Source organism: Taudactylus pleione, unplaced genomic scaffold, assembly GCF_031769625.1.
Source record: "Taudactylus pleione unplaced genomic scaffold, aTauple2 ptg000843l, whole genome shotgun sequence".
Lineage (NCBI taxonomy): Eukaryota > Metazoa > Chordata > Amphibia > Anura > Myobatrachidae > Taudactylus > Taudactylus pleione.
Window position 1 is genome coordinate 124052 of NW_028285245.1, and position 16856 is coordinate 140907.

The window sequence follows — 16856 nt, forward strand, 5'->3', positions numbered from 1 at the left end:
TTGGCCACTTGAGAGGAGGGAACACACGGAGACTGCACACTGACCACTACAGAGGAGGGAACACACGGAGACTGCACACTGGCCACTAGAGAGGGGGGGTACACACGGAGACTGAACACTGGCTACTAGAGAGGAGGGAACACACAGAGACTGCACACTAGCCACTAGAGATGGGGGGAACACACAGAGACTGCACACTGACTACTAGAGAGGGGGGTACACACGGAGACTGCACACTGGCCACTAGAGAGGGGGGGAACACACAGAGACTGCACACTGACTACTAGAGAGGGGGGTACACACGGAGACTGCACACTGGCCACTAGAGAGGAGGGAACACACAGAGACTGCACACAGGCCACTAGAGAGGAGGGGAACACACAAAGACTGCACACTGGCCACTAGAGAGGAGGGGAACACACGGAGACTGCACACTGGCCACTACAGTGGGGAGCACACGGAGACTGCACACTGACCACTAGAGAGGGGGGAACACATGGAGACTGCACACTGGCCACTAGAGAGTAGGGAACACATGGAGACAGCACACTGGCCACTAGAGAAGGGGGGAACACACGGAGACTGCACACTGGCCACTATAGAGGAGGGAACACACGGAGACTGCACACTGGCCACTAGAGAGGAGGGAACACACGGAGACTGCACACTGGCCACTAGAGTGGAGGGAACACACGGAGACTGCACACTGGCCACTAGAGAGGAGTGAACACACGGAGACTGCACACTGGCCACTAGAGAGGAGGGAACACAAGGAGACAGCACACTGGCCACTAGAGAGGGGGGTTACACACGGAGACTGCACACTGGCCACTAGAGAGGAGGGAACACACGTAGACTGCACACTGACCACTAGAGAGGAGGGAACACACGGAGACTGCACACTGGCCACTAGAGAGGGGGGGTACACACGGAGACTGCACACTGGCTACTAGATTGGAGGGAACACACAGAGACTGCACACTGGCCACTAGAGAGGGGGGGAACACACAGAGACTGCACACTGACTACTAGAGAGGGGGGTACACCCGGAGACTGCACACTGGCCACTAGAGAGGAGGGAACACACAGAGACTGCACACTGGCCACTAGAGAGGAGGGGAACATACAAAGACTGCACACTGACTACTAGAGAGGGGGGTACACACGGAGACTGCACACTGGCCACTACAGAGGGGAGCACACGTAGACTGCACACTGACTACTACAGAGGGGGGAACACACGGAGACTGCACACTGGCCACTAGAGAGGGGGGAACACACAGAGACTGCACACTGGCCACTAGAGAGGGGGAAACACACAGAGAGTGCACACTGACCAAAAGAGAGGTGTGTACACACGGAGACTGCACACTGGCCACTAGAGAGGGGGGAACACACAGAGAGTGCACAGTGGCCACTAGAGAGGGGGGGAACACACAGAGACTGCACACTGGCCACTAGAGAGGGGGGGCAACACACAGAGACTGCACAATGACCACTAGAGAGGGGGGAACACACAGAGACTACACACTGGCCACTAGAGAGGGGGGAACACACAGAGACTGCACACAGGCCACTAGAGAGGGGGGAACACATGGAGACTGCACAATGGCCACTACAGAGGGGAGCACACGGAGACTGCACACTGACCACTAGAGAGGGGGGAACACACGGAGACTGTACACTGGCCACTAGAGAGGGGGGAACACACAGAGACTGCACACTGGCCACTAGAGAGGGTGGTACACACGGAGACTGCACACTGGCCAATAGAGAGTGGGGGAACACACAAAGACTGCACACTGGCCAGTAGAGATGGGGGGGAACACACAGAGCCTGCACACTGGCCAATAGAGAGTGGGGGAACACACAGAGACTGCACACTGGCCACTACAGAAGGGGGAACACAGAGAGACTGCACACTGGCCACTAGAGAGGAGGGAACACACGGAGACTGCACACTGGCCACTAGAGAGGAGGGAACACACGGAGACTGCACACTGACCACTAGAGAGGAGGGAACACACAGAGACTGCACACTGGCCACTAGAGAGGGGGGGAACACACTGAGACTGCACACTGCCCACTAGAGAGGGGGGAACACACGGAGACTGCACACTGGCCACTAGAGAGGATGTAACACACAGAGACTGCACACTGACTACTAGAGAGGAGAGAACACACGGAGACTGCACACTGGCCACTAGAGAGGAGGGATCACACGGAGACTGCACACTGGCCACTAGAGAGGATGTAACACACGGAGACTGCACACTGATCACTGGAGAGGAGGGAACACACAGAGACTGCACACTGGCCACTAGAGAGGGGGCGAACAAACAGAGACTGCACAGTGACCACTAGAGAGTGGGGAACACACAGAGACTGCACACTTGCCACTAGAGAGGGGGGAACACACAGAGACTGCACACTGCCCACTAGAGAGGGGGGAACACACAGAGACTGCACACTAGCGAATAGAGAGGGGGGAACACACAGAGACTGCACACTGGCCACTAGAGAGGGGGGAACATACAGAGACTGCACACTGGCCACTAGAGAGGGGGGAACACACAGAGACTGCACACTGACCACTAGAGAGGGGAGTACACACTGAGACTGCACACTGGCCACTAGAGAGGGGAGTACACACAGAGACTGCACACTGGCCACTAGAGAGGAGGGAACACACGGAGACTGCACCCTGGCCACTAGAGAGGAGGGAACACATGGAGACTGCACACTGGCCACTAGAGAGGGGGAAACACACGGACACTGCATAGTGGCCAGTAGAGAGAAGGGAACACATGGAGACTGCACACTGGCCACTAGAGAGGAGGGAACACACGGAGACTGCAAACTGGCCACTAGAGAGGAGGGAACACACGGAGACTGCACACTGGCCACTAGAGAGGGGGGAACACACGGAGATTGCACACTGGCCACTAGAGAGGGGGGAACACACGGAGACTGCACACTGACCACTAGAGAGGAGGGAACACACGGAGACTGCACACTGGCCACTAGAGAGGGGGGAACACACGGAGACTGCACACTGGCCACTAGAGAGGAGGGAACACACGGAGACTGCACACTGGCCACTAGAGAGGAGGGAACACACGGAGACTGCACACTGACCACTACAGAGGAGGGAACACACGTAGACTGCACACTGGCCACTAGAGAGGGGGGAACACACGGAGACTGCACACTGGCCACTAGAGAGGAGGGAACACACAGAGCCTGCACACTGGCCACTAGAGTGGAGGGGAACACACAAAGACTGCACACTGGCCACTAGAGAGGAGGGGAACACAAAGAGACTGCACACTGACCACTAGAGAGGAGGGAACACTAGAGAGGAGTGAACACACGGAGACTGCACACTGGCCACTAGAGAGGGGGGAACACACAGAGACTGCACACTGGCCACTAGAGAGGGGGGGAACACACGGAGACTGCACACTGGCCACTAGAGAGGAGGGAACACACGGAGATTGCACACTGGCCACTAGAGAGGAGGGAACACATGGAGACTACACACTGGCCACTAGAGAGGGGGGTACACACAAAGACTGCACACTGGCCAATAGAGAGGGGGGGAACACACGGAGACTGCACACTGGCCACTATAGAGGAGGGAACACACGGAAACTGCACACTGGCCACTAGAGAGGAGGGGAACAAACAGAGACTGCACACTGGCCACTAGAGAGGAGGGGAACACACGGAGACTGCACACTGGCCACTACAGAGGGGAGCACACGGAGACTGCACACTGGCCACTAGAGAGTGGGGAACACACGGAGACTACACACTGGCCACTAGAGAGGGTGGGAACACACAGAGAGTGCACACTGACCAATAGAGAGGGGGGTACACATGGAGACTGGACACTGGCCACCAGAGCTGGGGAAGGACACAGACAGTGAACACTGGCCACTAGAGAGGAGGGAACACACGGAGACTGTACACTGGCCACTAGAGAGGAGGTAACAAACGGAGACTGCACACTGACCAGTAGAGAGGAGGGAACACACAGAGACTCCACACTGTCCACTAGAGAGGGGGGGGAACACACAGAGACTGCACACTGCCCACTAGAGAGGGGGGGAACAAACAGAGACTGCACACTGACCACTAGAGAGGAGGGAACACACGGAGACTGCACACTGGCCACTAGATAGGAGGGAACACACGTAGACTGCACACTGGCCACTAGAGAGGTGGGAACACACGGAGACTCCACACTGGCCACTAGAGAGGAGGGAACACACAGAGACTGCACACTGGCCACTAGAGAGGAGGGAACACACGGAGACTGCAAACTGACCACTAGAGAGGAGGTAACACACAGAGTCTGCACACTGACCACTAGAGAGGGGGGGAACACACAGAGACTGCACACTTGCCAGTAGAGAGGGGGGAACACACAGAGACTGCACACTGCCCACTAGAGAGGGGGGAACACACAGAGACTGCACACTATCCACTAGAGAGGGGGGAACACACAGAGACTACACACTGGCCACAGAGAGGGGGGAACACACAGAGACTGCACACTGGCCACTAGAGAAGGGGGGAACACACGGAGACTGCACACTGGCCACTAGAGAGGAGGGAACACACGGAGACTGCACACTGGCCACTAGAGAGGAGGGAACACAGGGAGACTGCACACTGGCCACTAGAGAGGAGGGAACACACGGAGACTGCACACTGGCCACTAGAGAGGAGGGAACACACGGAGACTGCACACTGCCCACTAGAGAGGGGGGAACACACGGAGACTACACACTGACCACTAGAGAGGGGGTACACACAGAGACTGCACACTGGCCACTAGAGAGGGGGGAACACACAGAGACTGCACACTGGCCATTAGAGAGGGGGGAACACACAGAGACTGCACACTGATCACTAGAGAGGAGGGAACACTAGAGAGGAGGGAACACACGGAGACTGCACACTGGCCACTAGAGAGGAGGGAACACACAGAGACTGCACACTGGCCACTAGAGAGGAGGGAACACACGGAGACTGCACACTGGCCACTAGAGAGGGGGGAACACACGGAGACTGCACACTGGCCACTAGAGAGGAGGGAACACACGGAGACTGCACACTGGCCACTAGAGAGGGGGGTACACACGGAGACTGCACACTGGCCACTAGAGAGGGGTGAACACAGACAGAGTGCACCCTGGCCAGTAGAGATGGGGGGGAACACACAGAGACTGCACACTGGCCACTAGAGAGGAGGGGAACACAGAGAGACTGCACACTGGCCACTAGAGAGGGGGGGACACACAGAGACTGCACAATGACCACTAGAGAGGGGGGAACACACAGAGACTGCACACTTGCCAGTAGAGAGGGGGGAACACACAGAGATAGCACACTGCCCACTAGAGAGGGGGGAACACACAGAGACTGCACACTATCCACTAGAGAGGGAGGAACACACAGAGACTACACACTGGCCACAAAGAGGGGGGAACACACGGAAACTGCACACTGACCACTAGAGAGGGGGTACACACAGAGACTGCACACTGGCCACTAGAGAGGGGGGAACACACAGAGACTGCACACTGCCCATTAGAGAGGGGGGAACACACAGAGACTGCACACTGGCCACTAGAGAGGGGGGAACACACAGAGACTGCACACAGGCGACTAGAGAGGGGGGATCAAATGGAGACTGCAACCTGACCACTAGAGAGGAGTGGAACACACAGAGACTGCACAATGGCCACTAGAGAGGGGTGAACACAGACAGAGTGCACCCTGGCCAGTAGAGATGGGGGGGAACACACAGAGACTGCACACTGGCCACTAGAGAGGAGGGAACACACAGAGACTGCACACTGGCCACTAGAGAGGAGGGAACACACGGAGACTGCACACTGGCCACTAGAGAGGGGGGAACACACGGAGACTGCACACTGGCCACTAGAGAGGAGGGAACACACGGAGACAGAACACTGGCCACTAGAGAGGGGGGGAACACACGGAGACTGCACATTGGCCACTTGAGAGGAGGGAACACACGGAGACTGCACACTGACCACTACAGAGGAGGGAACACACGGAGACTGCACACTGGCCACTAGAGAGGGGGGGTACACACGGAGACTGAACACTGGCTACTAGAGAGGAGGGAACACACAGAGACTGCACACTAGCCACTAGAGAGGGGGGGAACACACAGAGACTGCACACTGACTACTAGAGAGGGGGGTACACACGGAGACTGCACACTGGCCACTAGAGAGGGGGGGAACACACAGAGACTGCACACTGACTACTAGAGAGGGGGGTACACACGGAGACTGCACACTGGCCACTAGAGAGGAGGGAACACACAGAGACTGCACACAGGCCACTAGAGAGGAGGGGAACACACAAAGACTGCACACTGGCCACTAGAGAGGAGGGGAACACACGGAGACTGCACACTGGCCACTACAGTGGGGAGCACACGGAGACTGCACACTGACCACTAGAGAGGGGGGAACACATGGAGACTGCACACTGGCCACTAGAGAGTAGGGAACACACGGAGACAGCACACTGGCCACTAGAGAAGGGGGGAACACACGGAGACTGCACACTGGCCACTATAGAGGAGGGAACACACGGAGACTGCACACTGGCCACTAGAGAGGAGGGAACACACGGAGACTGCACACTGGCCACTAGAGTGGAGGGAACACACGGAGACTGCACACTGGCCACTAGAGAGGAGTGAACACACGGAGACTGCACACTGGCCACTAGAGAGGAGGGAACACAAGGAGACAGCACACTGGCCACTAGAGAGGGGGGTTACACACGGAGACTGCACACTGGCCACTAGAGAGGAGGGAACACACGTAGACTGCACACTGACCACTAGAGAGGAGGGAACACACGGAGACTGCACACTGGCCACTAGAGAGGGGGGGTACACACGGAGACTGCACACTGGCTACTAGATTGGAGGGAACACACAGAGACTGCACACTGGCCACTAGAGAGGGGGGGAACACACAGAGACTGCACACTGACTACTAGAGAGGGGGGTACACCCGGAGACTGCACACTGGCCACTAGAGAGGAGGGAACACACAGAGACTGCACACTGGCCACTAGAGAGGAGGGGAACATACAAAGACTGCACACTGACTACTAGAGAGGGGGGTACACACGGAGACTGCACACTGGCCACTACAGAGGGGAGCACACGTAGACTGCACACTGACTACTACAGAGGGGGGAACACACAGAGACTGCACACTGGCCACTAGAGAGGGGGGAACACACAGAGACTGCACACTGGCCACTAGAGAGGGGGAAACACACAGAGAGTGCACACTGACCAAAAGAGAGGTGTGTACACACGGAGACTGCACACTGGCCACTAGAGAGGGGGGAACACACAGAGAGTGCACAGTGGCCACTAGAGAGGGGGGGAACACACAGAGACTGCACACTGGCCACTAGAGAGGGGGGGCAACACACAGAGACTGCACAATGACCACTAGAGAGGGGGGAACACACAGAGACTACACACTGGCCACTAGAGAGGGGGGAACACACAGAGACTGCACACAGGCCACTAGAGAGGGGGGAACACATGGAGACTGCACAATGGCCACTACAGAGGGGAGCACACGGAGACTGCACATTGACCACTAGAGAGGGGGGAACACACGGAGACTGTACACTGGCCACTAGAGAGGGTGGTACACACGGAGACTGCACACTGGCCAATAGAGAGTGGGGGAACACACAAAGACTGCACACTGGCCAGTAGAGATGGGGGGGAACACACAGAGCCTGCACACTGGCCAATAGAGAGTGGGGGAACACACAGAGACTGCACACTGGCCACTACAGAAGGGGGAACACAGAGAGACTGCACACTGGCCACTAGAGAGGAGGGAACACACGGAGACTGCACACTGGCCACTAGAGAGGAGGGAACACACGGAGACTGCACACTGACCACTAGAGAGGAGGGAACACACAGAGACTGCACACTGGCCACTAGAGAGGGGGGGAACACACTGAGACTGCACACTGCCCACTAGAGAGGGGGGAACACACGGAGACTGCACACTGGCCACTAGAGAGGATGTAACACACAGAGACTGCACACTGACTACTAGAGAGGAGAGAACACACGGAGACTGCACACTGGCCACTAGAGAGGAGGGAACACACGGAGACTGCACACTGGCCACTAGAGAGGATGTAACACACGGAGACTGCACACTGATCACTAGAGAGGAGGGAAAACACAGAGACTGCACACTGGCCACTAGAGAGGGGGGGAACAAACAGAGACTGCACAGTGACCACTAGAGAGTGGGGAACACACAGAGACTGCACACTTGCCACTAGAGAGGGGGGAACACACAGAGACTGCACACTGCCCACTAGAGAGGGGGGAACACACAGAGACTGCACACTAGCGAATAGAGAGGGGGGAACACACAGAGACTGCACACTGGCCACTAGAGAGGGGGGAACATACAGAGACTGCACACTGGCCACTAGAGAGGGGGGAACACACAGAGACTGCACACTGACCACTAGAGAGGGGAGTACACACTGAGACTGCACACTGGCCACTAGAGAGTGGAGTACACACAGAGACTGCACACTGGCCACTAGAGAGGAGGGAACACACGGAGACTGCACCCTGGCCACTAGAGAGGAGGGAACACATGGAGACTGCACACTGGCCACTAGAGAGGGGGAAACACACGGAGACTGCATAGTGGCCAGTAGAGAGAAGGGAACACATGGAGACTGCACACTGGCCACTAGAGAGGAGGGAACACACGGAGACTGCAAACTGGCCACTAGAGAGGAGGGAACACACGGAGACTGCACACTGGCCACTAGAGAGGGGGGAACACACGGAGATTGCACACTGGCCACTAGAGAGGGGGGAACACACGGAGACTGCACACTGACCACTAGAGAGGAGGGAACACACGGAGACTGCACACTGGCCACTAGAGAGGGGGGAACACACGGAGACTGCACACTGGCCACTAGAGAGGAGGGAACACACGGAGACTGCACACTGGCCACTAGAGAGGAGGGAACACACGGAGACTGCACACTGACCACTACAGAGGAGGGAACACACGTAGACTGCACACTGGCCACTAGAGAGGGGGGAACACACGGAGACTGCACACTGGCCACTAGAGAGGAGGGAACACACAGAGCCTGCACACTGGCCACTAGAGTGGAGGGGAACACACAAAGACTGCACACTGGCCACTAGAGAGGAGGGGAACACAAAGAGACTGCACACTGACCACTAGAGAGGAGGGAACACTAGAGAGGAGTGAACACACGGAGACTGCACACTGGCCACTAGAGAGGGGGGAACACACAGAGACTGCACACTGGCCACTAGAGAGGGGGGGAACACACGGAGACTGCACACTGGCCACTAGAGAGGAGGGAACACACGGAGATTGCACACTGGCCACTAGAGAGGAGGGAACACATGGAGACTACACACTGGCCACTAGAGAGGGGGGTACACACAAAGACTGCACACTGGCCACTAGAGAGGGGGGGAACACACGGAGACTGCACACTGGCCACTATAGAGGAGGGAACACACGGAAACTGCACACTGGCCACTAGAGAGGAGGGGAACAAACAGAGACTGCACACTGGCCACTAGAGAGGAGGGGAACACACGGAGACTGCACACTGGCCACTACAGAGGGGAGCACACGGAGACTGCACACTGGCCACTAGAGAGTGGGGAACACACGGAGACTACACACTGGCCACTAGAGAGGGTGGGAACACACAGAGAGTGCACACTGACCAATAGAGAGGGGGGTACACATGGAGACTGGACACTGGCCACCAGAGCTGGGGAAGGACACAGACAGTGAACACTGGCCACTAGAGAGGAGGGAACACACGGAGACTGTACACTGGCCACTAGAGAGGAGGTAACAAACGGAGACTGCACACTGACCAGTAGAGAGGAGGGAACACACAGAGACTGCACACTGTCCACTAGAGAGGGGGGGAACACACAGAGACTGCACACTGCCCACTAGAGAGGGGGGGAACAAACAGAGACTGCACACTGACCACTAGAGAGGAGGGAACACACGGAGACTGCACACTGGCCACTAGATAGGAGGGAACACACGTAGACTGCACACTGGCCACTAGAGAGGTGGGAACACACGGAGACTGCACACTGGCCACTAGAGAGGAGGGAACACACAGAGACTGCACACTGGCCACTAGAGAGGAGGGAACACACGGAGACTGCAAACTGACCACTAGAGAGGAGGTAACACACAGAGTCTGCACACTGACCACTAGAGAGGGGGGGAACACACAGAGACTGCACACTTGCCAGTAGAGAGGGGGGAACACACAGAGACTGCACACTGCCCACTAGAGAGGGGGGAACACACAGAGACTGCACACTATCCACTAGAGAGGGGGGAACACACAGAGACTACACACTGGCCACAGAGAGGGGGGAACACACGGAGACTGCACACTGGCCACTAGAGAAGGGGGGAACACACGGAGACTGCACACTGGCCACTAGAGAGGAGGGAACACACGGAGACTGCACACTGGCCACTAGAGAGGAGGGAACACACGGAGACTGCACACTGGCCACTAGAGAGGAGGGAACACACGGAGACTGCACACTGGCCACTAGAGAGGAGGGAACACACGGAGACTGCACACTGCCCACTAGAGAGGGGGGAACACACGGAGACTACACACTGACCACTAGAGAGGGGGTACACACAGAGACTGCACACTGGCCACTAGAGAGGGGGGAACACACAGAGACTGCACACTGGCCATTAGAGAGGGGGGAACACACAGAGACTGCACACTGATCACTAGAGAGGAGGGAACACTAGAGAGGAGGGAACACACGGAGACTGCACACTGGCCACTAGAGAGGAGGGAACACACAGAGACTGCACACTGGCCACTAGAGAGGAGGGAACACACGGAGACTGCACACTGGCCACTAGAGAGGGGGGAACACACGGAGACTGCACACTGGCCACTAGAGAGGAGGGAACACACGGAGACTGCACACTGGCCACTAGAGAGGGGGGTACACACGGAGACTGCACACTGGCCACTAGAGAGGGGTGAACACAGACAGAGTGCACCCTGGCCAGTAGAGATGGGGGGGAACACACAGAGACTGCACACTGGCCACTAGAGAGGAGGGGAACACAGAGAGACTGCACACTGGCCACTAGAGAGGGGGGGACACACAGAGACTGCACAATGACCACTAGAGAGGGGGGAACACACAGAGACTGCACACTTGCCAGTAGAGAGGGGGGAACACACAGAGATAGCACACTGCCCACTAGAGAGGGGGGAACACACAGAGACTGCACACTATCCACTAGAGAGGGGGGAACACACAGAGACTACACACTGGCCACAAAGAGGGGGGAACACACGGAAACTGCACACTGACCACTAGAGAGGGGGTACACACAGAGACTGCACACTGGCCACTAGAGAGGGGGGAACACACAGAGACTGCACACTGCCCATTAGAGAGGGGGGAACACACAGAGACTGCACACTGGCCACTAGAGAGGGGGGAACACACAGAGACTGCACACAGGCGACTAGAGAGGGGGGATCAAATGGAGACTGCAACCTGACCACTAGAGAGGAGGGGAACACACAGAGACTGCACAATGGCCACTAGAGAGGGGTGAACACAGACAGAGTGCACCCTGGCCAGTAGAGATGGGGGGTAACACACAGAGACTGCACACTGGCCACTAGAGAGGAGGGAACACACAGAGACTGCACACTGGCCACTAGAGAGGAGGGAACACACGGAGACTGCACACTGGCCACTAGAGAGGGGGGAACACACGGAGACTGCACACTGGCCACTAGAGAGGAGGGAACACACGGAGACTGCACACTGGCCACTAGAGAGGGGGGAACACACGGAGACTGCACACTGGCCATTAGAGAGGGGGGATCAAATGGAGACTGCAACCTGACCACTAGAGAGGAGGGGAACACACAGAGACTGCACAATGGCCACTAGAGAGGGAGGAACACACAGAGACTGCACACTGGCCACTACAGAGGGGGGAACACACAGAGTCTGCACACTGGCCACTACAGAGGGGGTAGCACACGGAAACTGCACACTGGCCACTAGAGAGGGGGGAACACACGGAGACTGCACATTGGCCACTAGAGAGGGGGGGAACACACGGAGACTGCACATTGACCACTAGAGAGGGGGGAACACATGGAGACTGCACACTGGCCACTAGAGAGGAGGGAACACACGGAGACTGCACACTGGCCACTAGAGAGGATGTAACACACGTAGACTGCACACTGACCACTAGAGAGGAGGGAACACACGGAATCTGCACACTGGCCACTAGAGAGGGGGGGAACACACTGAGACTGCACACTGCCCACTAGAGAGGGGGGGAACAAACAGAGACTGCACACTGGCCACTAGAGAGGAGGGAACACACAGAGACTGCACACTGGCCACTAGAGAGGGGGGGAACACACTGAGACTGCACACTGCCCACTAGAGAGGGGGGAACACACGGAGACTGCACACTGGCCACTAGAGAGGATGTAACACACAGAGACTGCACACTGACCACTAGAGAGGAGAGAACACACGGAGACTGCACACTGGCCACTAGAGAGGAGGGAACACACGGAGACTGCACACTGGCCACTAGAGAGGATGTAACACACGGAGACTGCACACTGATCACTAGAGAGGAGGGAACACACAGAGACTGCACACTGGCCACTAGAGAGGGGGGGAACAAACAGAGACTGCACAGTGACCACTAGAGAGTGGGGAACACACAGAGACTACACACCTGCCACTAGAGAGGGGGGAACACACAGAGACTGCACACTGCCCACTAGAGAGGGGGGAACACACAGAGACTGCACACTAGCGAATAGAGAGGGGGGAACACATAGAGACTGCACACTGGCCACTAGAGAGGGGAGAACATACAGAGACTGCACACTGGCCACTAGAGAGGGGTGAACAAACAGAGACTGCACACTGACCACTAGAGAGGGGAGTACACACAGAGACTGCACACTGGCCACTAGAGAGGGGAGTACACACAGAGACTGCACACTGGCCACTAGAGAGGAGGGAACACACGGAGACTGCACACTGGCCACTAGAGAGGAGGGAACACATGGAGACTGCACACTGGCCACTAGAGAGGGGGAAACACACGGAGACTGCATAGTGGCCAGTAGAGAGAAAGGAACACATGGAGACTGCACACTGGCCACTAAAGAGGAGGGAACACACGGAGACTGCAAACTGGCCACTAGAGAGGAGGGAACACACGGAGACTGCACACTGGCCACTAGAGAGGGGGGAACACACGGAGATTGCACACTGGCCACTAGAGAGGGGGGAACACACGGAGACTGCACACTGACCACTAGAGAGGAGGGAACACACGGAGACTGCACACTGGCCACTAGAGAGGGGGGAACACACAGAGACTGCACACTGGCCACTAGAGAGGAGGGAACACACGGAGACTACACACTGGCCACTAGAGAGGAGGGAACACATGGAGACTGCACACTGACCACTACAGAGGAGGGAACACACGGAGACTGCACACTGGCCACTAGAGAGGGGGGGTACACACGGAGATTGCATACCGGCTACTAGAGAGGAGGGAACACACGGAGACTGCACACTGGCCACTAGAGAGGGGGGGAACACACAGAGACTGCACACTGACTACTAGAGAGGGGGGTACACACGGAGACTGCACACTGGCCACTAGAGAGGAGGGAACACACAGAGACTGTACACTGCCCACTAGAGTGGAGGGGAACACACAAAGACTGCACACTGGCCACTAGAGAGGAGGGGAACACACAGAGACTGCACACTGACCACTAGAGAGGAGGGAACACTAGAGAGGAGTGAACACACGGAGACTGCACACTGGCCACTAGAGAGGGGGGAACACACAGAGACTGCACACTGGCCACTAGAGAGGGGGGGAACAAACGGAGACTGCATACTGGCCACTAGAGAGGAGGGAACACACGGAGACTGCACACTGGCCACTAGAGAGGGGGGAACACACAGAGACTGCACACTGACCACTAGAGAGGGGGGGTACACACGGAGACTGCACACTGGCCACTAGAGAGGAGGGAACACACGGAAACTGCACACTGGCCACTAAAGAGGAGGGGAACACACAGAGACTGCACACTGGCCACTAGAGAGGAGGGGAACACACGGAGACTACACACTGGCCACTACAGAGGGGAGCACACGGAGACTGCACACTGGCCACTAGAGAGGGGGGAACACACGGAGACTGCACACTGGCCACTAGAGAGTGGAGAACACACGGAGACTACACACTGGCCACTAGAGAGGGTGGGAACACACAGAGTGCACACTGACCAATAGAGAGGGGGGTAAACATGGAGACTGGACACTGGCTACCAGAGCTGGGGAAGGACACAGACAGTGAACACTGGCCACTAGAGAGGAGGGAACACACGGAGACTGTACACTGGCCACTAGAGAGGAGGTAACAAACGGAGACTGCACACTGACCAGTAGAGAGGAGGGAACACACAGAGACTGCACACTGTCCACTAGAGAGGCGGGGAACACACAGAGACTGCACACTGCCCACTAGAGAGGCGGGGAACAATCAGAGACTGCACACTGACCACTAGAGAGGAGGGAACACACGGAGACTGCACACTGGCCACTAGATAGGAGGGAACACACGTAGACTGCACACTGGCCACTAGAGAGGGGGGAACACACGGAGACTGCACACTGGCCACTAGAGAGGAGGGAACACACAGAGACTGCACACTGGCCACTAGAGAGGAGTGAACACACGGAGACTGCAAACTGACCACTAGAGAGGAGGTAACACACAGAGACCGCACACTGACCATTAGAGAGGGGGGGAACACACAGAGACTGCACACTGACCACTAGAGAGGGGGGAACACACGGAGACTGCACACTATCCACTAGAGAGGGGGGAACACACAGAGACTACACACTGGCCACAGAGAGGGGAGAACACACGGAGACAGCACACTGACCACTAGAGAGGGGGTACACACAGAGACTGCACACTGGCCACTAGAGAGGGGGGAACACAAAGAGACTGCACACTGGCCATTAGAGAGGGGGGAACACACAGAGACTGCACACTGATCACTAGAGAGGAGGGAACACTAGAGAGGAGGGAACACACGGAGACTGCACACTGGCCACCAGAGAGGAGGGAACACACAGAGACTGCACACTGGCCACTAGAGAGGAGGGAACACACGGAGACTGCACACTGGCCACTAGAGAGGGGGGAACACACGGAGACTGCACACTGGCCACTAGAGAGGAGGGAACACACGGAGACTGCACACTGGCCACTAGAGAGGAGGGAACACACGGAGACAGCACACTGGCCACTAGAGAGGAGGGAACACACGGAGACTGCACACTGGCCAATAGAGTGGAGGGAACACACGGAGACTGCACACTGGCCACTAGAGAGGAGGGAACACACGGAGACTGCACACTGGCCACTAGAGAGGAGGGAACACACGGAGACAGAACACTGGCCACTAGAGAGGGGGGGAACACACGGAGACTGCACACTGGCCACTAGAGAGGAGGGAACACACGGAGACTGCACACTGACCACTACAGAGGAGGGAACACACGGAGACTGCACACTGGCCACTAGAGAGGCGGGGTACACACGGAGACTGAACACTGGCTACTAGAGAGGAGGGAACACACAGAGACTGCACACTGGCCACTAGAGAGGGGGGGAACACACAGAGACTGCACACTGACTACTAGAGAAGGGGGTACACACGGAGACTGCACACTGGCCACTAGAGAGGAGGGAACACACAGAGACTGCACACTGGCCACTACAGAGGGGAGCACACGGAGACTGCAAACTGACCACTAGAGAGTGGGGAACACAAGGACACTGCACACTGGCCACTAGAGAGGGGGGAACACACAGAGACTGCACACTGGCCACTAGAGAGGGGGGAACACACAGAGAGTGCACACTGACCACTAGAGAGGGGGGTAAACACGGAGACTGCACACTGGCCACTAGAGAGGAGGGAACACACAGAGACTGCACACTGACCACTAGAGAGGGGGGAACACACAGAGACTGCACACTGGCCACTAGAGAGGGGGGTACACACGGAGACTGCACACTGGCCACTAGAGAGGGGTGAACACAGACAGAGTGCACCCTGGCGAGTAGAGATGGGGGGGAACACACAGAGACTGCACACTGGCCACTAGAGAGGAGGGGAACACACAGAGACTGCACACTGGCCACTAGAGAGGGGGGGACACACAGAGACTGCACAATGACCACTAGAGAGGGGGGAACACACAGAGACTGCACACTTGCCAGTAGAGGGGGGGGAACACACAGAGATAGCACACTGCCCACTAGAGAGGGGGGAACACACAGAGACTGCACACTATCCACTAGAGAGGGGGGAACACACAGAGACTACACACTGGCCACAGAGAGGGGGGAACACACGGAGACTGCACACTGACCACTAGAGAGGGGGTACACACAGAGACTGCACACTGGCCACTAGAGAGGGTGGAACACACAGAGACTGCACACTGGCCATTAGAGAGGGGGGAACACACAGAGACTGCACACTGGCCACTAGAGAGGGGGGAGCACACAGAGACTGCACACAGGCCACTAGAGAGGGGGGATCAAATGGAGACTGCA